Source organism: Mustela lutreola, chromosome 4 (assembly GCF_030435805.1).
Source record: "Mustela lutreola isolate mMusLut2 chromosome 4, mMusLut2.pri, whole genome shotgun sequence".
NCBI classification, from domain to species: Eukaryota; Metazoa; Chordata; class Mammalia; order Carnivora; family Mustelidae; genus Mustela; species Mustela lutreola.
This window is the reverse complement of record NC_081293.1, coordinates 93,300,973-93,326,915: the sequence shown is the minus strand read 5'-3', so window position 1 is coordinate 93,326,915 and position 25,943 is coordinate 93,300,973.

Here is a 25,943-nt window from a genome sequence, read left to right as displayed (position 1 = left end):
TTGGTTTCTATTTCATTGATTTCTGCTCTGATCTTTTTGATTTCTCTTCTCCTGCTGGGCTTAGGGTTTCTTTCTTGTTCTTTCTCCAGCTCCTTTAGGTGATGGGTTAGGTTGTGTACCTGAGACCTTTCTTGTTTCAATAAATAAATAAATAAATAAATAAATAAAAGCTAAAGTGTTGGTATAAAGCTATTATGCTTTTCAAAACCCCGAAGTATAATTCATGTATCGTGGTCATTCTTTATCAGATCAAACAGGAGAGAGGTGGCAGAAACGCACTTTCAGGTTAATTTTTTTTACAAGGAAGATGGACTTATGAACCTACTTTTTTATTCCCTTTCATTCAATTTCCCTGTACCTCCTTTTCTATGAATTGTAACGGTAACCCATCATTATTTTTATTGTTGGCACGTGCTTTGTGAACCATAAAGTGTACGCTATCAATGCGAGTGCTTTTCTTTTTTGGTATTTTAAAAAAACTAATTTTTTTAATTTATTTTTTATTTATTTTCAGCATAACCGTATTCATTCTTTTTGCACCACACCCAGTGCTCCATGCAAGCAGTGCCCTCTATAATACCCACCACCTGGTACCCCAACCTCCCAACCCCCCGCCCCTTCAAAACCCTCAGACTGTTTTTCAGAGTCCATAGTCTCTCATGGTTCAGCTCCGCTTCCAATTTCTCCCAACTCCCTACTCCTCTCTAACTCCCCATGTCCATGAAAAACTAATTTAAAAACATTCATCCACCAGAGTACCCAAAGGGCTCCCACATAAACTATCTGTCGTTACATTATGTCATTCTGCTTTCGCTTCTATTGCTGTCCAAACAATGTTTTAAAACATTCTTTAAAATGGGCCTTTTTAACAAGATTTTTACAAAAGATTTAATTTATTCATTTGTCAGAGAGATAGCACAAGCAGAGGGAGAGGCAGGCAGAGTGGGAAGCAGGCTCCTGGTAAGCAAGAAGCCTGATGGGGGACTCGATCCCAGGATGCTGGGATTATGACCTGAGCTGGAGGTAGACAATTAACCAACTGAGCCACCCATGTGTCCCTGAAATGGGCATTTTTGACATTTCCTGATAGCACCTACACACTCATGAATCTCAGATTCATGATATATGGGGCTAGTGGACTTGACAATCATGGAATCAAGCATGCTGGATTTGACTCACGGGCCTGTCACTGTGAATTTGGGTGGCTTGCTAAACTTGCTACAGAGAAATCCAAGCATGTAAGAATTTGCAGGATTGTGACAGTTCAGTGGTATAATGTATACATAAAAATACCTAAACCAGTGTCTCTCACAAAGTAGGTCCAAATAGACCAGCTCCCTTCCTGCCTTCATTCTGTCCTTGGAATTCCGTCCCTTGGGAGAAGTCCCTACTGCCTTTGTTACAAGAAATGAACGATATTTACTACACTGTTGGTGCATAGCATGGATCAATACTTTGAGTGATAGTATTAACATACTTCTTGAACTGCCCATTGCCCCCCCAAGCACCAAATAAAATGTCATGCTCTGGGGAAACCAAAGTGAGAGGTCCCCAACTTTTAGGAGTTATGGACAGGAGAGAGATGCAAATACTGTGTCAGTGTAGAACCAGGGTAACTAATGTTTAAACCAGGAAGAGAATGTGTGTGGAAGAAAGGCACTGATGATGTTTAAAGCCATTTGGCTGCATGGTGACTACCCTCAGACTGAAAATTTGCCATGAAAGCTTCCAGGCAAATTTGAGATCTTTATTAGTGACAATATGGCTATAGCCTTAAGGGGAAGAAAAAAACCAAAAACCAAAAACCAAAACACACATACACACAAACTGTTGGTCTTGTGTCTTTTCACAAATAATGACAGTTATCAGAAATTTTATCTTTAAATGGGGAAAACAGCAACTGAAAATGTATTTCATTTGACTCATCACAGAATATGGTGTTTTTGTTCATTTCACACCATTTTTGTTAAGTTTTATTTAAATTAATGCAATCTGAGATAAAATGTTAATATTCCTGAGGGTATGGACATTGTATACAAATGAATCCAGCTAAGTGGGCTCCTGGACAGGGTCTGATCTATTTATAAAAGTAGCTGGAGCTAAGTGGTTTGTTCCAGAAGAAGATAACGCCTTCCCTCCGTTGCATTTGCCTTCTACAGCCTAAGTGGGAGTTAATACGTTCACTTGTCTCCTTAAATTTTGTCCAGAGTGTGTTAAAGCAGTCATAGGGGACCTGGGTGGTTTTGCCGTCTGCCTTCTCATAACAATGCCCCAGGTTTCTCCTGGAGAATCAACGTTCTCGCTTTCAGTCCATGCACTTAGGCAGCGGCAACTTCACACTGGCTCCTGGCTCTAGCAGTGGCATGTCACCCACTAATGGCCTTTGAGAACATCACTGAGTGAGATGCGAGTTTAGTAGATGCACGAGACCTTTGCTGGGTCGGTGAGGAGGTGGGTCTCTGAATAACTAGCCTGAGATCCACTTGTGTGTGGTGGAACAAACGAGCAGTGATGTGTTGGCCAGAGTGCCCATCCTAGAGAGCCCCGAATGCCAGACAAAAGCATTTGAGACTATTTTTTCAGGCAACAGGAAGCTAGTTTTGAAAAGCAGCACATGAAAATGTGTGTTTTTGGAAGATTAGTCGGGCAGCTGTGTGTACGATAGGATGGAGGGAGGAGAGAACGCAAACCCAAGTGCATTTAATCTTTATGATGCAGTGTAATTTATTATGAAGTTGAATTTGCATCCTTATCCAAACGTAAGGGAAACTCCTGTCCAAAACTGTTAATGTTTTTTGGTTGCCTTTTTTTTTTTAAAGATTGTATTTATTTATATGACACATAGAGAGATCACAAGCAGGCAGAGAGGCAGGCAGAAAGAGAGAGAGAGATGCAGGCTCCCGGCTGAGCCTAGAGAATGATGCAAGGCTCGATCCCAGGACCCTGAAATTATGACCTGAGCCAAAGGCAGAGGCTTAACCCACTGAGCCACCCCGGTGCCCCTGGTTGCCTTTTTAAGCACTCCTTGTCTCACATGAAGTGATTACAAATTTGCAGATGTGCATTAAAATGATGTATTCCAAAATGTTAACAGAGGAATTAAAAAACTTATTAAGTAAAATATTATCATTTCTGTTGATTTGAAGCCTATCTGACAAGGGACATAGAATTCTGGTGCATATATGTAAACATGAATAATTATTTCTTTTAAAAATCTTTATTTATTTATTTGACAGAGATCACAAGTAGGCAGAGACAGGCAGAAAGTGGGAGGGGGGAAAAAGGTTCCCCGCTGAGCAGAGAACCTGATGTGGGGCTTGATCCCAGGACCCTGAGATCATGACCTGAGCTAAAGGCAGAGGCATAACCCGCTGAGCCACCCAGGTGCCCCTAAACATGAATAATTCTTTTTTTTTAAAGATTTTATTTATTCCTCTGACAGAGACAGATCAGAAGTAGGTAGGCAGAGAGGGAGGCAGAGAGAGGAGGAAGCAGGCTCCCTGCCAAGCAGAGAGCCAAATGCAGGTCTCGATCCCAGGACCCTGAGATCATGTCCTCAGCTAAAGGCAGAGGCTTAACCCGCTGAGCCACCCAGGTGCCCCTAAACATTAATAATTCTTAAAGGTTCCTCTACTCACTTATATAGAAGCCCTTTTCCAAACAGAAGATTAAATCTCTCTTGGCTACTCCTATCAGCTTATTCTGAATTATTTTCAATCCAGAAGCATGAACTAGAAAACCACAGTTTTTACACAGTGTTTGGTTTTCCACCAAGAGAATCACATAATTTGTGGTGATTCAGTGTGGTGTGTTGCTAAAAGCATTTCCAATGCTGTGGATACAAGAGGGTAGTGCAGAGAGGTAAGGAAACAGGAGAAAAGGTATGGCTCTCTAATAAGCACTTTATTCTAGAATTTTCCTCCCGCCTTGGGAGCTCACCACTCACAAGTGTGTGCTGGTGCCTTGATCTCATGGGCCACAGTGCTCAGCATCTTCCAGCTGCTTTTATAGTGAATACATATGTAACAATTGATTTCTTGCCCCGGACTTTGAGAGAAAAATCTGTTCAGAGGGATGGACACTCTGAACCAACACCAGAAAACACTCTCTGTAGTCTTCTTGTTAACTGAAAAAATATGGTTAAACCACTTTTGACAGTCTACTACATACAGCAAAATGTAAATCTTAATTGAAATATGTCCTCTCAGCTGTGCTTAAGCAACTGAGTCCTGAGCTTTTCAGGTTTTCAGTCTGAAAGAGTACACCTCTGGTGCTCTGAAAGGGAAGAGAAAGGACACCCTGTTCTCCATATAAATTAAAGAAGAGAAGTCTGTGCATTTAAGTGGGCCATATAAAATTTATCAAGCAATTACCTCCTAACTCCTTCCTATCCAAATTACCTGATATGCTCTCCCTACTCCTTTATTCCACGTTACTGCCTTTTCCAGGATTCTGTCTCACATCACAACATGTCTTCTGTTATTTCCTTCTTGCAAGCTAGTTTTGTGTTCTCCATCTAAAAAAATCAACAATCATTGTGTATTTCAATTCCCATTTTCCTCAAATGCATTGATTCTTCTTATCTATTACTCTTTTCTCATACTCAGTGTCTTTGTCTTTATGGGGTTTGTACTTTGCTTTTCCCCATCCTTTACTGCCATTATATAAACAAATCTAATAACTTCTTAGAGAAAGTTAAAAATTCCTGCATAGCCACACGTGAACACAAAGTCACTGATTTTTAGAAAACCTATAAGATAGTCAGACATCCATTCAATTACTTTTTTTTAAGATTTTATTTATTTATTTGACAGAGAGAGTTGACAAGCAGGCAGAGAGGCAGGCAGAGAGAGAGGAGGAAGCAGGCTCCCGGCTGAGCAGAGAGCCCGATTTGGGGCTCCGTCCCAGGATCCTAGGATCATAACCTGAGCCAAAGACAGTGGCTTAACCCACTGAGCCACCCAGGCATCCCTCCATTCAATTTCTTAACTGAGTCTCAAATGCATCCGGAGTTCTAACTTAAACCTAAGTTCTACTTCTTACACGTTGCTATATGACCAAATTCTTTCAGTTCAGTATTTTGTAACATTTAAATATTAATCAATTGATTCTTTGTCTGTGTATTTCTATGAAAATAATTGAAATACTGTAGATTTATTGTTATATTTATAGATTTATAATCAAAGTTTCATCAGTTGAAGTTTTTGGAAATTTCAGATATAATGATTAACCTAAAATGATACTGCCTCAAATCCCTCTGATATCAAGGCCCAACACCTGATTATAGCCAAACCTGTGGTGGATAGTTCCATGGGAAATTGCAGTTACTTAAGACTGATAGCATCTCATGTTCTCTCTCTCATTTTAGAATGTCTCCAACACAACCCAAAAGTGTAGGAGAGTTACTGTCCTCTGAGGACAGCTCTCAGTGAAGTGGAAATAAGAACCATAGATAAAATTGTCAGTTTTCAGGTCTTCATGAGGACAACTTAAAGAAGTTTCTCAGGACCTTTCAGTAAAAGCAAGCCTTCATTTTCTATCCACAACAATTATATCAACAATGTACCTCTTTCACAATGTTGCTTCTTCACTGTATCACTTTCCCATTCTTTTCTACCTTGGATAATCTCCCAGATAAACTAACAGTACTCAAATCCTTTGTCCTACTCTTTGCTCTCAGGATAAATGGAGCCAAAAGACTTAGATTAATATCAAGTTCTGAATGGGATCTTAGAGCTATTTCTGTCCAGATTTTCATTAACATAGGGACCTTTGAATTATCAGGCTATAAATAAGTTCTAAATAGAGGGGGGTAAAGCAAAAAGTAGAAATTTTTATGTTTGATTTTTAATCACAATTAATTGACCTTATTGATTATTAAAAATACTAACATTATAAAAGTATGGATCTTTGTAAAACAATGTCATAATGTAAGAAATAAGTCCTTTGGAGAATATTAAACCAAGTGTTCAGGTGCCATCTAATTTCTTGTTTAATCCAGAACTTTGGTGTGCATTATCTTGAGGAATAGGATTCTGAAGTCCAGACAGACTAACAGAAAACTGATCCAAATGTGTGTGTTTATATTTCTGCTTTTGTTGTAAAAATCAAAGTGTGATTGCTGGCTTAAAATGGTAAAACTAATAGTGTTCATGGACTCTATTATACATTTTCTAATTGTATGGGAAGAATCCAATAAACATAGAATTAATTGATTTGCAAATCCTCAAAGAGCTACAGGATCAGGTAGTGGTATGTTTTGATTCAACAGTATCATAATGCAGCATTTTATATGTGTGGCTACCGGATATTTTCATCAATGTTTGCTAGCTAGTCAGCCAATACAGAGAAATATTAGGGAGGGTAATTACTCACAGTTGTGTTTAATAAAATGAGAGAAAATTATCAAATGACACTAATAATAATAATCCTATAGCAGGCTAAATAATTCAATGATAATGACAAGTATTAATCTAGCTTTCTTCCCTGATTATGACTCTTCTCTCCTTTATCATAATGGGAGTAGCAGATTGTCTGCAATGAATTGTGAAAACCCAGCAGTGACTTTGGCAGTGAAGGCCTCCCATCAATATTGATAGGTTAAAATGATTCTGGTTGGTCTTAAGCAAATGTGTCAATTTTTTTTTTTCTGTGTGTGTCATAAAAGAAAGAAGCAATAGTAAATTCTTGCTGTTATTCCATGGAGCCAATAAAATCATACTGCCAACAAGAGGCTGTTGACACTGTAAGTGTAGTTAACTGTCTTGAAATACTAGGCCTGGAAATAAAATTCCAGTATTTCACATAACCTCTATTTATTTAAAGAAAACAAAACAAAACATACTATACTGCTTACATTTAGGGCCCTGCTGTTGTGTAACTATTTTTGATCATGTCTACTGTAAGTGTATATATATATTTTTTTCTGTGAAATAAATTCATTTAGAGATAAATTATTTTGGAGGGGGCAAGGTATTTGTGGCTAGTCTTACAAGTAAAAAGGACTAAAAGAAAGAAGAAAAACATTTTTTATTACACCATATTTACATCTGTCGAAAGTACTTATTTACTATAATACTGACTAATGTATAACACTGTACACAAAGAAAGAAGTTAAATGAGTTATAATTCAGTCGAAGTATAGCTGGCCATTTTAAAACTTACCACTGAATCTTTCTGGTATGAAATGTGATATCTGGCAATCTGGTCCAGTTCATTACATCAGGTCATTTGTATGTTCTTATTACGATTTTGATAGCATAGCACATTTTATAACCCAGATATTTTACAATGGAACTATGATGCATGTATTTTCAAAAGTATAGACATACATGAAGCTATGAGGTCAAAAAAGATGAATGTCCGTAGTACCATATAGACTCAACAAATAAAAGTGTCCAAGGCTCTGAGTGAGATTTATGAATATTGTGTAAGATTAGGCCAACATGTGGTTTTGATATAAATAATCTGTTCTTAAATTAGAATTACAGTCGTTGAGTACAGTGTTGAAAATGGCAGATAGATTTTAGCTATCTTTGCTCACTAGGGAAAATGGAAAAATGTTTAGTTTGGTCAGATTTTCACTTAACTTCTGAAAAATCTTACATTTGAGAGAACCCTTCTGAAATAAGAATCCTTAAAGACATAACCCCTTTGGCACAAGTTTTCAAGAAACTTGTTTGATGTTGTAGACAATCATATAGCACACGTACTGTTCTAGAGGTTTCATGCCAATAATATGTAAGCCATACCAAGGCTACATATACATATAGAGATGTTCCACAGCTTACAAGGGGGATATGTACAGAGAAACACATAAAAAATTGAAAATGCATTTAATACCCCTAAACTATCAAATATCATAGCTTACCTTAAGCTTATTTAAACATACTCAGAACACTTACATTTGCCTGCATTTGGGCAAAATCATCTTAAGCAAAGCCTATTTTATAACAAAGTATCAAATATCACATGCAATTTATTAAATATTACACTAAAAAAAAGAAGAATGGTTATATATAGAGTGGTTGTAAGAATATCAGGTGTTCACCCCTGTAATCTTCTAGCTGACTGGGAGCTGTGGCTCACTGCCCCTGCCCAGCATCACAAGACGGCACCATACCACATGTCACTGGCCCTTTTTATAAAGACCCAAATTCAAAATTCAAAGTACAGTTTCTACTGAATCACTTTCACTTTCACATCATTGCCAAATATATCGTAAGTTGAATCATTGTAAATCAGGAGCCATCTGATTTGAAAGTTAAATCACAGTCACCCATATACACACAAAAAAAGGCCTTCATGTAGGGCCATCTATATATCTCTAAACAACATAGCATGACATATCAACGGCAAAAAATGGTAGTGAAGGGGACAATTGTATTGCGTCAGTACTCTGAGCAGTAACATACATGGCTTTACTCACCGAGCAGAACTCCAGAGCTAGCTGAGGGCAAGGAATTTTGCAAATGTTTGCTGAACAGCTTAAGCACTATTATTTTTAACTTAGTGTGCATATCTGTTTTCTCAAGATATGTTAATTTATTTTATTGACTTATTACAAAACCAAATAATTTCCTCTTATTTAAGTGGCAGGTAAATAGAATTCTTTTTAATTTAAATCAAATGGCTTTTTAGGGAAAATATACTAAAAATTCTGAAACTTGTATTGCTTATGAATCTTTTATTGGAATCCTTATCAAGTTGTATTTTTCAAGTTTTTCCTAAATAATCTTCAATGAATTGAAAATATTTTTTGGATTTTATTCAAGGCTATTAACAAACAATTTCACTTTCTTAAATATACTGCTAAACGTTCAACAAAAACGTTGTGTCTTTTTTTTTTCCACTACCACATCCTCCATCTACTGACTGGATTCTCTCCCCAACTAGCACATATATACCATTGTCTATCTTTAGGATAAGTAAGGGTCATCTTTTGTCTTTATTCAATTCCTCGTATGCTTCTGAACTTGTTGAATTTTAATATAGTCACACCATAAGCATCACATATTTGATTCCCCTTTCAATAGTAAACAGTGCACAACCAGAGCATACCTTCAAAGCTATCAATAGACTTACTCTGATATATTATTTTTGTATTTTTGTAAATTAAAATAATTAAATTATAGAACAAGAGTTTCAGGTGGTAGGTGTTGTAAGTTTTACCCAAACTGACTTTTGTCAAACTCGTTTTTGTCATCATATATGGCAAGTAGTTTTCTCAGGTTTATTTTTAGAATATCCTTGTATAATGAATATTTACACTGATATCTAGTATAAAAATCTTGCAATTTATTTTAGAAACATTAAGATATTGAAAACCAATCTCTTTCTTTAATTCATTAAAGACATTTTTGGCTTGTTTCCAGTACTTTCTTACTGGTTACAAAATGAATTTGAAGTAGTCTGAATTTCATTATTATATGGCACTTTCCCTTTGATGAATACAAAGACGATATTCTATATTAGCTATCTGAGAAAAATTTATTTTTTAAATTTTATTTATTTGTAAGAGAGAGAGTGAGAGAGAGCACAAGCAGGGGGAGCAGCAGGGTGAGGGAGAAGCAAACTCCCGGCTAAGCAGGGAATCTGTTGCAGAACTGAGTCCCAGGACCCTAAGATCATGACCTGAGCTAAAGGCTCAGGCATTTAACTGACTGAGCCACCCAGGTGTCCCAATCTGAGAAGAGTTCTGTATGTTATTCCTATTCATATGAAGTTTAAAGTCTAGGTAATTAACTTAATATTTTAGTGGCTATTACATAGATAGCACTATGTTCCAGGCAGAGAGTAAGAAACAAATATTAAATCAACCATATTCTATGCATTCTAAATGAAAATAATTAATCAATCATAATAAATCCTTCTATTTATGGAATATCAACTTATAAGCTTTCCTCCATATGAACACTGCCAAATACTAGAATAAAGGGTCATCCAATACAAATAAAGGATAGAATTAAAGAATTCTGGTAAGCCATTTAATTTTGAAAAATGGTGCTATATTGTTGCTGAGTTGTGGTTTTCAGTTACATAATATCTGATAAGTGTAGAAGTAACATGAGTGTTACATGAGATGAGAAATGGTATATAATTAAGATATTTTTAAAAGTACAGATAAATACAAATTTGTAAACATAGCATTATGGAGGAATAAAAATAAATGATAGCTACACACTCTAAAGTGAATAAATCTTGGAAAGTTAATAGAGAAGTAAAGCAAGGACAGTGCAAAAAGTATGGTACATTTTTATGAAGTTCAAACAAATTCTGTGAAACCGTAGATGGACTTAAAGATACTATTATGTATCAAATATTGTAAAAATTATGCAAGGAAATAGCAAACATATAATAACCAAAGCATACAAACTTGGGTAGATACAATAGGTGTGATCATGTTCTACTTCATAAAGAGATGAGTTAATAGATAAATAGAAGTAACTAGACTTTTTAGAAGTTACTAAACCTTTGCCTGTTATTTCTTAGTAATATAAAATATATGGTTTTCTAACAAAAACGTTTATCTTAAAAATATTTAAAAATAAATTTCAGGCTACTCATAAGGTTCTATTTACTCTACCACTGAAGGTAAAGCTGGTTGTTGTAGTTGTAGTTGTTTGTTTGTTTTAGTCTCCTCCTAGTTTTTATTATTATAATGTGGAATGAGGAATGTTAGATTGAAAAGTGAATTATTTTATAGACAAAAATCTTTACTTGAATCACCTCCTGGTACAGCAGATGGAACTCCTGAAAACATGCCCTTTTGCCTTGCAGAAGAGTAACAGTTATGCTTACTTCTGAAACATGCTTGGTGGTGGCCCTAAATAGTGACACCATAGTAAACATTTTGAATATTTGCAGTTAATTTTTATAGTCATAGAGCTCCAAAAGGCACTGCTGGTATCTTAGCAGGTATTTCAATAAAGCTAAAAGTTGCCTGAATGTTTAAAAATATTAACAAGGCACAAAACATGGCAGAAGTATTGTCCTCAGATATTATTTTTTTCCATATGCTCCTGATTCCAGACATGACAAGCTATTTTTAAAAAATTTTTTATAAAAGATTTTATTTATTTATTTGACAGAGATCACAAGTAGGCAGGGTCAGGCAGAGAGAGAGGGGGAAGCAGGCTCCCTGATGAGCTGAGAGCCCGATGTGGGACTGGATCCAAGGATCCTGGGATCATGACCTGAGCCGAAGGCAGAGGCTTTAACTCACTGAGCCACCCAGGTGCCCCCATGACAAGTTATTTTTTTTTAATTTTATTTATTCATTTGACAGAGAGAGATTACAAGTAGGCAGAGAGGCAGGCAAAGATAGAGAGGAGGTAGCAGGCTCTCCGTTGAGCAGAGAGCCCAAAGTGAGCCTCCATCCCAGGACCCTGAGATCATGACCTGAGCTAAAGGCAGCGGCTTAACCCACTGAGCCACCCAGGAGCCCGACAAGTTATTTTTGATAGATATATATACAATGTATTTTCCAGTTATAAGAAAAATGGTTCTGCTGTTTTTAAGCTTTTTAAAAAATTACATAATTTTTTTAAATTAAAATTTTATTTTTTAATGTTTTACTTTTCTTTTCTTTTTTTAAAAAAGATTTTATTTATTTATTTGACAGACAGAGATCACAAGTAGGCAGAGTGGCCGGCAGAGAGATAGAGAGAGAGAAGCAGGCTTCCTGCTGAGCAGAGAGCCCGATGCAGGGCTTGATCTCAGGACCCTGAGATCATGACCCCAGCCGAAGGCAGCAGCCCAAAACACTAAGCCACCCAGGTGCCCCAATGTTTTACTTTTCAATATACTACTTAGAATATAAAACCTAATCCATTTTGTAAGAAGTTTACCATTTAAAAAATGGTAATTTTCTCATTGTGTCTTCCCCTCTCATTGCTTTATTTTGAATAAAAAATTTCACTATAAACATAACGGAAGCTTTCCTTTTGATGGTCCCTCTGTTGGTCATATTGTATATGAGCCATGACAATTAGTTTTACAAAATTTATTCATGTTTGTTGATATGTTTTATCATAACTAATTTTCCCTCCCTAATCTAGATTCCCCAGCTTTCAGACAGGTGGACACTTCAATAAACCACACCCAAGGGTATGGTATGTCTTAGACATTCTCTCAGATCCTTGAGGTCTCATTTTGCCTAGGGATTTGCAATAGGTTCTGCCAGAGGCACCACTGTGACAACTGATGTCCATGGTCTATCTCCTGCTAAGCTCAAGAGGTCACTGGTTTCCAAGTTTATCTATACAATTAATGCATTCCAGCAAGTTCTTTTTTTTTAATATTAACAAACTTATTTTAAAGTTTATATGGAGAGGTAAAGACTCACAATATTCAACATAGTGTTGAAGGAGAACAAAGACTGAGGACTGACTTCAAAGATTACCATAATGATGGGGCGCCTGGGTGGCTCAGTGGGTTAAGCCTCTGCCTTTGGCTCAGGTAATGATCCCAGGGGCCTGGGATCGAGTACCGCATTGGGCTCTCTGCTCAGCAGGGAGCCTGCTTCTCCTAATCTCTCTCTCTGTCTGTCTCTCTGCCTATTTGTGAACTCTCTCTCTGTCAAATACATAAATAAAATCATGCAAAAAATATACCATAACGATAGTTGTAAGCAAGATATTGTAATACCACAGAAAGACTAGATTAAAGGAACGGAATATATATTATCAATTATATTTTATATTTAATATAAAAGCAAAAGCAATACAAGAGAGCAAAATACAATCTTTTAAACAAATGGTTCTGGAGTAATGGTGAAGCTAAATGTAAAAATATAAAATAAAAATAAAATAAAATAATAAAATAAAATAAATCCAGGCAGATATACACTCTTCACAAAAATTAACTCAGATTGGATTATAAACCTAAACATGAAAAATGTAGAAGGTAATATAGAAGAAAATTTAAATGACCTTGGTTTTGGAAATAACTTTAGCTACAAAAGCACAAGCACTGAATTTAAAAATGTCTACTCTGTGAAACACAATGCCAAGAGAATGAAAAGGCAAAGCACAGACTATGAGAAAAAATTTGCAAAATACACATCTGGCAAAGGACTGTTAATCAAAAATACACAAAGACCCCTTAAAACTCAACAATGGGGGAAAAACCTGATTAAAAATGAGCCAAAGACCTTAGCCGATACCTCACAAAAGAAAATATTACAGATGGCAAATAAGCATATAAAAAGATGCTTCACATCATATGTCATCAGGAAAATGCAAATTAAAACAAAAAAGAAACACCAGTACATACCCAGAATCCAGAACACTGACAACAGAACACGAAATGTTGGTGAGGATGTGGAGCAAAAGGAATGTACTTCCATGACTATTGAGAATAAAGAATGGAAAACAACTTGGCAGTTTCTTACAAAACTAAACATATTTTTGCCAGATGATTCATCAGTAGCAGTTCTTGGTATTGATCCAAAGAAGATGAAATCTATACCCACAAAGATGTCTATAGTAGTTTTATTCATAACTGACAAAAGCTTGGAAGCAACCAAGATATCCTTCCATAGGTAAAAGGTCAAATAAAGGGTAGTATATGCAAACAATGGAATATTATTTAATGCTAGAGAAATGAATTACCACGCCATGAAAAGATATGGATATAAATATTTAATAAATATTTGATTTTAGGCTTCTACCAGTCTATCAATAGTATTAGTATATTTTAACAGTGAATGCTCAGCATTCACGAATTTACCTAATAAAATGTTTTGGGTTCAATATTTTAAATACTTCAACCTCTATGATTATATTCCTAATAATTTTGAATTGGGGGAAATAAACCTTAATTTTTTGTAACTTGTTTCTTATTGCAAAAGAGCTCAAGGAAATTTTAGAAAATAAAAATTTACAAAAAAAAAGTTTAGTTTACTATTGCCAAATAATTTAAAACTTTACCTTATATTCAAATACATATATTTTTCTAAATTGATTTATATGCTACTAAAACCAAAAACTTTTAGTTATATTAGATTTCATATAATGCAATCAATGCCAGAAATCCATCTGACGATAACTTGTCTTAAATAGAGTTAAGATGGGTGTTATTACAATGCAAGATGGAAACAAAGATAGTATAAAAATTGAGTGTTACATAACTTTTCTGTTTTGATCAAGTTACTAATCTACAAAAGGCTTTTATCGGTGAAAGACTTGGGAATTTAACAAGACTTTTAAACTAGCATGTGCGACTCCTTCCTAGAAAACAACACAATCAATAACCTTTTATTTAGATTAAATCATGACTATTTCTCCATTTGAATAAAAAAGGTAGCAACCCCAATAAGTTTATTGAACAGGAAAAGTTGAAATGCTGTAATGCTCCTAAGGAATTAAATGATCCAGTCATGAATTACAAAAAAAGGATATAAATTACCAAAGTGTTGGTATAATTGGAATGTACAACTGCCCATTATCGTTCAATAGTGTAGGCTTGTACAAGAACTCTATAAAAGAACTCCACTTCTAAACCGTGGAAAATATGTTCCCTTTCCCCCTATATACAACTATTAAGCCATTCATTTAGCTTTTAAAATATCCACTTAATACAGGCTTTTTACTCATTTGAACAGGCAGCAGGGCTCTATTCTTATTGCTTACATCTGAACGATAGACGTCTAGCGTAAGAGGTAAAGCCCATAAAGGAGCCCAATAATAACAATAAAATACAGTTTAGTGAGCCCTTACAATCTGCCAGCTACCTTTCTGAGAATACTTCAATTAATAAAACATATAAAATACCTGACCACAAAGAGCTTACATTCTTTTGAAATACAATAGTGAAATAAGCCAATAATAGAGGGGCACCTCGGTGGCTCAGCCCATTGAGTGACTGCCTTTGGCTTGGGTCATGATCTCAGGGCCTTGGGATGTAACTCCCCAGCAGGCTTTCTAGGCAGTGGGGTGTTTTCTTCTTCCTCTGCGCCCCCTCCCAATTCTCTCTCTCTCTGTCTCCAATCACAAAATAAACCAGTAATAGAATAATGATTGATGGTTGATGGTGATAAGTGTTACAAAGAAATACAAGAAAGGTAAAAGCCATTGGAGAATGCTGGGAGGAAAGTTAATTTTATTTTGTGTTGGGTGGTTATATCTCATTTATGAGATGTTATTTGCACAAAGACCCAGGAAGTGAAGGAGGGTGTTATACACATATTAAAGGAAAAGATTGCTCTAGGCAGAGCAAGTAGGTATATAGACTTTGTGTGAACAGCTGGTCTGTTACTTTTGAGGAAAATCAAGGAGGCCAATGAGGAGTTCATAGTGGTGGAGAGAGGTAAGAACGTATTGATGTGTGACCTTCTAGTACATTGAAACGCCTTCAGTTTTTATTTAATATGAAAGGGGAAGATACCAAAAGACTTTCGACAGCAGAATAAAATCATCTGACTTGATTTTTAGGTTAAGTTGCTGTACCAAAATAAATTTGCAGGGAGAAAGGAGTGCAGTATGTGTGGAAGTGGGGTTATCAATCAAGTCAATAATTCAGGAACATATGATGGTGTTTTTAGCATGCTGGGTGGTAATAGAAGTGGTGAGGTATGGTTTTTATTTTGTATATATTAGGATGGTGAATATTCTGGTGAACAGGATGGAGTATGTGCAGGACAGACAATATCAACATTTATTTTACCTGCACAAACAGAAGGGTGGAGTCTTCATTCCCTGATATGGAGAGAACTCTGAGTTCAAATGTTCTTTCTGATTAAATGGCATAGTGATGATGAGGATTTAGTCAGACAGTGAAAGAGAGCAGTAAGCATAGTGTTAAGCGGTAAGATATTATAATACATTTGAACATCAAAAACCGTTGTGTTGGATCATAGGTTTATGTGAGTAAATAAATAAATAAAGCTTCCTGGGGTTCTGATAGAGGTAAAGAAGACTACTATACGATCCAAAGGGGCACGTGCACCAAATGTTTATAGCAGCAATATCCACAATAGCCAAACTATGCAAAGAACCTAGATGTCCATCAACAAATGAATGGTATATATATATAATGGAATACTATGCAGCCATCAAAAGAAATGAAATCTTGCCATTTGCAATGACATGGATGGAACTAGAGGGTATTATGCTTAGCAAAATAAATCAACCAGAGAAAGACACTATCATATGATCTCCCTGTTATGAGGAAATTGAGGTGCAATATGGGGGACAGGAAAAGAGTAAATGAAACAAGATGGGATCGGGAGGGAGACAAACCATAAGAGACTCTTATCTCACAAAACAAACTGAGTTGCCGGGGGGGGTGGGGAGGGTAGGGAGAGGGTGGTGGGGTTATGAACATTGGGGAGGGTATGTGCTGTGGTGAGTGCGGTGAAGTGTGTAAACCTGGCGATTCACAGACCTGTACCCCTGGGGCTAATAATACATTATATGTTAATTTAAAAAAAGAAGAAGAAGAAGACTACTATAAATCAAATGCTATGTTTTTCGGCAAAGAGTGTGTAATCAGGCATATTTTATTAAAATAACCAAGTAAAATGATGGTCGAAAATTGGAATAACAGAAAACATAAATATCAGAGATTTTAAAAAGAGATATGGGACAGTGTAGAGAATATAGTCAATGATATTATAATATTGTTATATGGTGACAGATGGTGGCTATATTTGTAATGATCATAGAATAATGTATGGAGATATTGAAAACCTGAAACCAATGTAACACTGAATATCAACTATACTCAAATAAAAGAATAGTAAAAATAAAACATTTTAATTTAAAACGATAAAAAGAGGGACAAGAATTTGAAAAGTGAATTTCAAAAAGAGTAAAGATGAGGCTAAGACATACTCTGAACCTTGAGGAAAACACCATTTTGAAAATTCTTCCCATTTTGAGAAAACTCAAATGAATCAATACCATAAAAGAACCCATTTTAACTGTGAGATGTAATGAATGCTCAAGAAATAATTTTATGACACGATAATTCTTCCCTATGAAACAGCATACAGAAACCAGGGGAAACACCTGGAAGCAAAATAAACTATACTGAAAATAAGAATTAGGAAAAAGATAAATGATGAAAGATAAGAAAATTAGACCTGCGACAGAGACCTAGTGAAGAGATCTTTTAGCTTGTGGTTTAATGTTTTTGAGGATAATATAGAGTTCATAATTGCCTTGAGGCAGGCTGGTTTTAGGCAGTTTAGGCAGACCCCTAAGACAGGCCTACTTTGGGCAGGTGGTGTTGGAGGAGGCCATTGGGCTGGACAAAGACAAATCCAACCATTTGACTAAAGTGTCTGTGAAGATGTTGAAGTCAGATGCAACAGAGAAAGGCCTGTCAAACCTAATCTCAGAAATGGAGATGATGAAGATGATTGGACAGCACAAGGACACCATCAACCTGCTGGGTCCTGCACACAGGACGGTCCTTTGTACACTCTCATGGAATATGCCTCCAAAGACAACATACAGGAGTACCTGCAGGCCCAGAGGCCTCCTGTCCTGGAGTACTGTTACAATATCAGCCACAATTCAGCAGAGCAACTCTCCTCCAAGGACCTGGTATCCTGTGCCTATCAGGTAGCCTGAGGCATGGAGTACCTTGCCTCCAAGAAGTGCATACACCAAGACCTGGCCACCAGGGAAGTGCTGGTGACAAAGGACAACATGATGAAGATCTCAGACTTCAGCCTTGCCAGAGATATCACCACATCAGTTACTATAAAAAGACAACCAACAGTGGACTGCCTGTGAAGTGGATGGTCCCTAAGGCCATGTTTGACCAGATCTACATCCACCAGAGTGACTTCTGGTCTTTTGGGGTGATCCCGTGCAAAATCTTCACTCTGGAAGCCTCCCATATCCTGGAGTGCCTGTGGAGGTGGTTTTCAAGCTGCTGAAGGAGTCATTTGATGGATAAGCCAATAAGTGCACCAGGGAGTTATACACAATAATGAGGGGTGGCTGGCATGTGGTTCCTTCAAGCTGGTGGAAGGAGACCTGGATCATACTGTGGCCTTAACCTCCATTCAGGAGTACCCGGACCTGTCCTTGGCCCTGGAACAATACTGTCTATGCTTTCCCAACACCCAAAGCTCCACCTGCTCCTCAGAGAAGAATTCCAACTTCTCTCATGTGCCGTTGCCCAGGGAGGCCTATCTGCCCTGACACCCAGCCCAGCTTGCCAATGGTGGACTCAAATGACTAGTATCCCTATTATTCCTGTCCAAATTCCGTCATAAGCTGTAACCCTTACCCCCCACCCTCCCTGCAAGACTCACTGCCTTCTCCTTTGTCCCTTTCCTACTGGCAGGAGCCAGATGCTTACCTGAGGCCTTCACCCCTTGAAGTTCACCTCTCTTCCCCTTCCTCTTCCTCCTCCTTACAACCTGCTCATGAAAGAAAGGCATAGAGAGGCAGGTACTTGCTCGTGGCTACTTCCTTCGCTCCCATATGTTGGACCAAGACCCCTCCCTGGCATCTGGTACTGCCTGGACATCGAGGGCGTGGGAGATGAGGCATGCCAGTGAAAGCTGTTGGAGCTTTCCTGTTTTGGTTTTGTCTGCTTAGCATAACATGTAAGACTTAGTTCTGGTGGCAGGGACCTAGTCCTTGCGGCTATAGCACTAGCGAGGGGAGGTCAACTGCTCTGGGCCTTGGCTAAGAACAACCCCTGCTCCAGAGATATGGTGCCAAGGGCTTATTAATTTTGATACTAATTTGCTTTGCTGGCCAAATACCTGGTATCAAAAGATGGGAAGGCAAAGACTGGAAGCAGTGTTGTGACCATGGGGTCCAGCCACAAACTATGAAGAAAACACAAAGTTATATATCTGAATAAGTATATATTTACACACCTCTTTAAATAGGTTGTTATCAAAGATTTAATCAATGGGTAATATGCTCCTCGTGGCTGGGAAGCATCAGTTGCCATATATTAAAAACAAAGAAAAGAGGTGTCTGGGTGGCTTCCTCCATAAGTGTCCCTTCTTTTCAGGTCATGATCTCAGGGTCCTGGTATGGAGCCCCACATCAGGCTCTCTGCTCAGAGGGAAACCTGCTTCTCCTTTTCCATCTGCCCTGCTTATAGTTCCTATTCCTGTCTCTCTGTCTGATAAATAAATAAATTATTAAAAAAAGAACGAAACAAAATATTTTTAAAAGGTCTTTTTTTTTAATCTTCTAGGGGTGCCTGGATGACTCAGTTGTTTAAGCAGATGTTTGCCTTTGTCTGAGGTCATGATTCCAGTGTACAGGGATCCAGCCCTGCATGGGACAACTTGCACCCCAAGGAACTTGCTTCTTCTGCTCCCTTTGCATGTGATTACCCCCACTTGTGCATTACCTCTCTCTCTCTCTCTCTCTCTCTCTCTCTCTCTCTCACTGTCAATAAACAAAATAAAATCTTTTACTAAATACATAAATAAATAAATAAATTTCTAAACCTACTTTCAGTATAGGTCCCATAACAAAAATTGCTACTGATTCTTTAAAAAAAAAAAAGAAAAGATAATTTAGAAAGATGCTTCCAGAGCTAAAAAGCTGTTTATTTTTTTCAGGATTAAATATAGAATTGCTTTATAAAGTAAAAGAAAAAATATGCTATATTAACACTAATCACACTATAACTTTGGTGGTTATATCAAGATAATGAAAAGTGATTTTAAAGCAAATTTCATTATCAGACATAAAGATCAAGTCAAAATTACAGAAGAGTAAACGGATGAATTCATCAGGGAGTATAATAATTCTTGACTTTTATTACTTAATAACAGATTTGGGGATATATAGGGAAAAACTAAGAACAAAAATCATAACTTCTACCTTAGAAGAGAAATGGAAAAAAATTGCAACACCTTTATTTTAAGATTATATAGACAAATGGTCATCAAATTGGTAAGATATGTAAGACTTGAACAAAATTATCAACTAACTAGATATGCTTGATATTACAAAACACTCCCAACAGCTGCAGACGACATATATCTTAAGCCATGATTTTCTTTGCAAAGGTCAACTTTGATAATGTTCTAGTCATACCTCCGTGTACCAGGAAAGAAGTAGCATATTTCTTGAAAGACACAGCTATCAAAGCTCCATTGAGAAACCGTAAAGATGGAGAAGGGATTTGCAAATTATATATCTGATAATGGACATCTACTCTGATTATTAAAAAATGAATAAAAATAAAAAACCTTACTAATAACCAAACAGAGTATCCAATTTTACATGTGAAGAATAGTATTGAAGAGACATGTCACCAAAAGGATATAAGCACATGACAAATTTCTCAACATTTAGACATTAAAGAAATACAAATTAAAATCATGAGACATGCTTATATATCTATTAGAATGGCTAAAATTATAAAGGCTAATTGTACTTCGTCTGAGCTAGATTGAGAAGCAACAAAAAATCTAAACTGTTGTTGACATATATCATGATACCACCACTTTGGATAATAGTGTGAAATTTTTTTTAAATGCAAAATATGTTGCAGTTACACAAATAGCCATTTTAATTCTAGGCATTTAACCAAGAGAAACAAACCCTATGTTCATACAAGGACTTGTTTATGAATTACATAGCAGCTTTATTTTTAAGAATTGAAAACACTGGAAATGTTCATCAATGTCCATCAATAGAGCAAAGACAAATTATGATCTATTCATTAAAGAGATTACTGTTCAACATCAAAATGAACTATTTACAATTGGAGATTCTCAAAGTAATGGTGCTGAGAAAAGAAAAGCCAGGCAATGAATAGTATATACTGTGTGATTCCATGACTATAAAAAAATCTAGAAAATACAAATTTATTTATAGTTACAGTCATCAAATATATTGGTGTGATTTTAGTGCCTTCTTCTGTTGCCCATAGATTCCTACACTTGGATCTCTGAGCATTTGTTACACCATGTGAAAATATGAACTCTTTTTCTTTATTCTGTCTTACAAGAAAAAGAATCCTTGAAATTTTATGGACATTTGAACTCTCAGTTATTAGCAGAAATTCTATCATACAGTAAATTTCCAAATATAAAAGCCAGAGTTTTACAATGACTTCTAAGCTTTTACATGATCTAGCCACTCATTTAACCTCTCTGACCTCTTTCCCTGCTACTCTTCAGTCACTCACAGTGGCCTCCTGGCTATTCCTCAGATATGCCAGGCACGATCCAACCTTATGGCCTTCAAGATAGCCAATTCCTTTGTCTGGAGTGACCTTATTGCTGATAGTTCTGGGCAAATTCATCACCTTTCCATACCTTTGTTCAATTGTCAGCTTCATTGTTACTACCCTGATCTTCCTATTAAAATTCTTAACTCCCCATCCCCTGCCTAGCAACCTTGATTTTTCTCACCCTGATCTAATTTTTCATTTTCCCCATTGTCCTCATCATTTTTGAATGCACTATGCAATTTTTATTAAGGTTTAGAGCTTTTAATTGTCTCACCCATTAAAATAAACGTTCTACAAAGCCAAGTATTTCATTTACCAGTGTAGTCTGAAGTAATAACTGCCATATAATAGGTTCAATACACAATTGGTAAATTTCAGAAAAAATGAATGTTGAGAGTATACTGAATTTCATAAGTCATTCAATATTTTTTTCCAAAAAATAAACTATGTAAAACATACCTTAAATTTACTTTCAAAATATTTTATACCATATAATGGACAATATACATAAGCCTTAAAGAAACAATCATATAAATAACCATTTCAAACCTACTTAAAAATTGCATAATACCACACTCCTAGATCCTCTCTCAATGCTCTAAAATAACCCTTCCAAGGAAATACATTTTTAAAATAACAGATTTTTTGGCAAATAATTTAATAAAATAAAAGTTTCATTCATCTAAGTAGTTCATAATAAATGTTTTTAATAAGCATGAAATTATAACTCTGAAGTGTGCTAAAATGAAACCACCTGCTAAGGGTGAGAGAACAAAAATAAACATCATTTTTCCAAATAAGAGGAATTTGTTACCTTTGAATCAAAGCATGTGGATTTGTTCAAACTGGCAATAAAGGAATATGGAAACACAAACCATAGAAAGTCATATTTTAGATTTCTAAAAGACTTCAAAGTGAAGAGTATACATTTTTTAAATGCTACATAATGCTACATAATGACAAGATGACAGGTTGTGACAAATAGCATTTTAAAAGCTCTACTCATAATGGAACGGAAGGTGTCATTTCCCTATAATTTTATAAAAGTCATTAATTACCTTATCTGGATACAACATATTACCAAACAGATGTTCATCAAAGACTAAATCATTTTTAATGGAACATAATATTTTGAAACTACATCTATCAATCATTTTTTCGACCTAACATTTATAGTCTCGCTAAACAATTTAGCAGTTGTCGACAAAATTAAAAAAAATAATAAGTTAAAAAGTCGTGTTTGGAAAAGTAGATTTTCTTTGAAATTTGCATTTAAATGAAAATATTTGCTGATAGTTTTAAAACTTTAAATGTAATTTTATATATATCTGACCTATCAGATGATATAAAATTTTTGGAGAAAATATGACTTATTTTTTTGATCTGGGTTGAAGGTATTAATAAAGAGCAACTGTTTGTATTATTTGTATTGTGATATCTTAGTTAATAAACATGAATAACTGGTATAAAATATGTTTTTTTAAAAATTTTATTTATTTACTTGACAGAGATCACAGGAAGGCAGAGAGGCAGGCAGAGAGAGAGGAATGGAAGCAGGCTCCCTGCTGAGAAGAGAGCCAACTGTGGGACTCAATCCCAGGAACCTGGAATCATAACCTGAGCCGAAGGCAGAGATTTTAACCCACTGAGCCACCCAGGCACCCTAAAATATGTTCTTTTTTTATATAGAATTATAGTTCTTGCCAAAATATGGAACTAGCTGGAACTGAATGCCTCCTTCAAAGTCAGCTCTGGAGAAATTATACAAGTGTAATAGGGAACTATTTCGGATATGTACCAAAAACAAAGAAATGATGATAAATTCCTTAAAAGAGTCAAAGTTGCTCTTGACTGGTATGTTTCAAGCTCTATTCCTGGTTTGAGGACAGTTTTTAACAGGGATGTCACTGTAGAAATCAGCTGGATGTTTAGAGGTGATCAGAACTGTACAAAAACCTTGAAGGGGTAAAGACTTGAAAATTCTTTAGAGAGATTAGCTCCCTAAGGCATTATTCATCCACACATTTTCCTCGAAACAATTAAGACTGATAGATGAGGGGCACCTGAGGGGCTCTCTCATCACGTGGGTGGTGGGTAAAGCCTCTGCCTTCATCTCAATTCATGGTCTCTGGGTCCTGGGATCCAGCCCCACATCGGGCTCTGCTCAAAAGGAAGCCTGCTTCCCTCCCTGCTTGCTTGCCTCTCTGCTTACTTGTGATCTCTCTCTCTCTCTCTCTCTCTCTGTCCAATAAATAAATAAAATCTTAAAAAAAAGGCTGATGGATGATAAATTATGAAAACTGCTCCCTCCAAATGATGCTTCTTCATAAGGATTTAAGAATTTAAAATTGTAAGAATTTAAAATTAAAACTTGATCGTAGGATTTATGTTACGGAATGACATCAAGTGCAGGCAGTTATTATTAGATCTGAAGTATTTGTGATTCTGAATTCTTGGCCTCATTAGTAAATTTATTTTTAAATTCTCCCATGGAGTGTTGATTGGCCTTCAGTCTTTCATTGATGTACATCATTGGGTCAAATGATGTATATCATTTGTACATCTTTGTATTTCACTGGAGATGGCATTTCTGAGTTTTGTTCAATTGAATTTGGACAGATGTTTTAATAGTCACTTCTAGGGTTGGCCCTGGAGAATATCTTCCTTTTTTTTTTCTCTTCCCAATTCTCTGAAAAACCCTGACTAATTCACATTATCACAGTGATATCACAATTCAAGTTTTTCCAAACACTATAGCTGCAAAATAGAAGGAAGCTACTCAGAATGTAATGCTATTGTGAATGATTGAGAAAGAAAACATTATTATAATTAAGCTACCAGGTTTCAATGTATTTTATTGTTGCTTAGAAAATCCTAGCATACCCAGACTTTACAGAGATTTGATGATCCTAAGAGGAGCTGAACTCATGGACCAAAATAACTATGCACATAAAAAGTACAATTACTTACCTAAAAAAGATGATGTGGTTAACTTTATATGGCAATCCAAGAGTTATTGGAACAGGAATTTAAAAAATAGCTTAGGGGCGCCTAGGTGGCTCAGTGGATTAAACCACTGCCTTCAGCTCAGGTCATGATCTCAGGGTCCTGGGATCAAATCCTGCATCAGGCTCTTTGCTCAGCAGAGAGTCTGCTTCTCTCTCTCTCTCTCTCTCTCTCTCTCTCTCTCTGCCTGCCCTCCGTCTACTTGTGATCTGTCTCTGTCAAATAAATAAATAAATAAAATATTAAAAAAAAGAGAATGACTGTACTTTTAAAAAATAGCTTAAAAGGGGCACCTGGGTGGCTCAGTGGGTTAAGCCGCTGCCTTCGGTTCAAGTCATGATCTCAGAGTCCTGGGATCAAGCCCCACATCAGGCTTTCTGCTCAGCCGGTAGCCTGCTTCCCTTCCTCTCTCTCTGCCAGCCTCTCTGCCTACTTGTGATTTCTCACTGTCAAATATATAAATAAAATATTTTTAAAAATAGCTTAAAAGTATATGATAAAATAATGATATACATATACAAAGAAAAGAAAGATACTATACTGTGAATATAAATTAAGTGAAAATTGTTGAAATAAAGAATACAATAAATGGAGACTAAGATGAATATAGCTGTAAAATGAATAAGTGAGTTGGGAAAAACAAACAAACAAATTAATGACTTCTGCCCAAATGCAGCAGAAGAGAAAAAAAATAAAGAAAATATTTAAATAAGTACTGAGATAAATTTTGGAGAATTAAAGAAAGATAAAAGATACCAGACTTAAAATGATGCCAAACATGAGAAATCAGAAACAAAACAAAACAAAAACCACACACACAAAAAAACACTCATATAGGGCGCCTGGGTGGCTCAGTGGGTTAGGCCGCTGCCTTCGGCTCAGGTCATGATCTCAGGGTCCTGGGATTGAGTCCCGCATGGGGCTCTCTGCTCGCCGGGGAGCCTGCTTCCTCCTCTCTCTCTCTCTGCCTGCCTCTCCAACTACTTGTGATTTCTCTCTGTCAAATAAATAAATAAAATCTTTAAAAAAAACCACTCATATATATTATGGTGAGCTTTAAGAATATCAAAAACAGAGAAGAGCATAAATGATGCCCAAGAGAAGAACAGATCACCTAAAATGTACAAGAATAATACTGACAGCAGAATTCTCAATAGTAATAGCATATAAAGGAGGCAGCTGGGTGTTTGTATAGATGGAAAAGATATTTGAAACTAGATATTATACATCAAGCCAAATTATTGATTAAATTTGAGAGCTCAGTAAAACTACAATGAAGCATGTTAGGTCTTAGAACATCTATCACACAGAGACACACATTTTAGAAAACTTCCTTGGAGGACAGCTCAATTTAGATAGAGAAAACAGAATTATGTACTCAATGGCACATTTTGAAGGAAGGATTTAATATAGTCTGCACTGCAAATATTCTTTAATCGTATGTTCTGAATTTCCTAAATTTAAGAAGTATTTGTTCAAATATTTATCTTTAAATAAACCCTAGGAGACTTTTTCTTGGATTCTGGAAAATCAGTCCATTTGGACACAAATCTTTTTGTCACTGATGGAAATTTTGATAGCCCTTAACTGTGGAATGTCTAATGTATTATTACAGCAATTGTGATTTGCCAATACATGGGTGATGTGTGTGTGTTGTGCGTGTTTATTTTTATTTTTGATGGTTTTACTCTTCTATGAGATTTTTAAATAGACATAATTTTAATAAATTATGATTTGTTGAAATCTATCTGAGGTTATATATA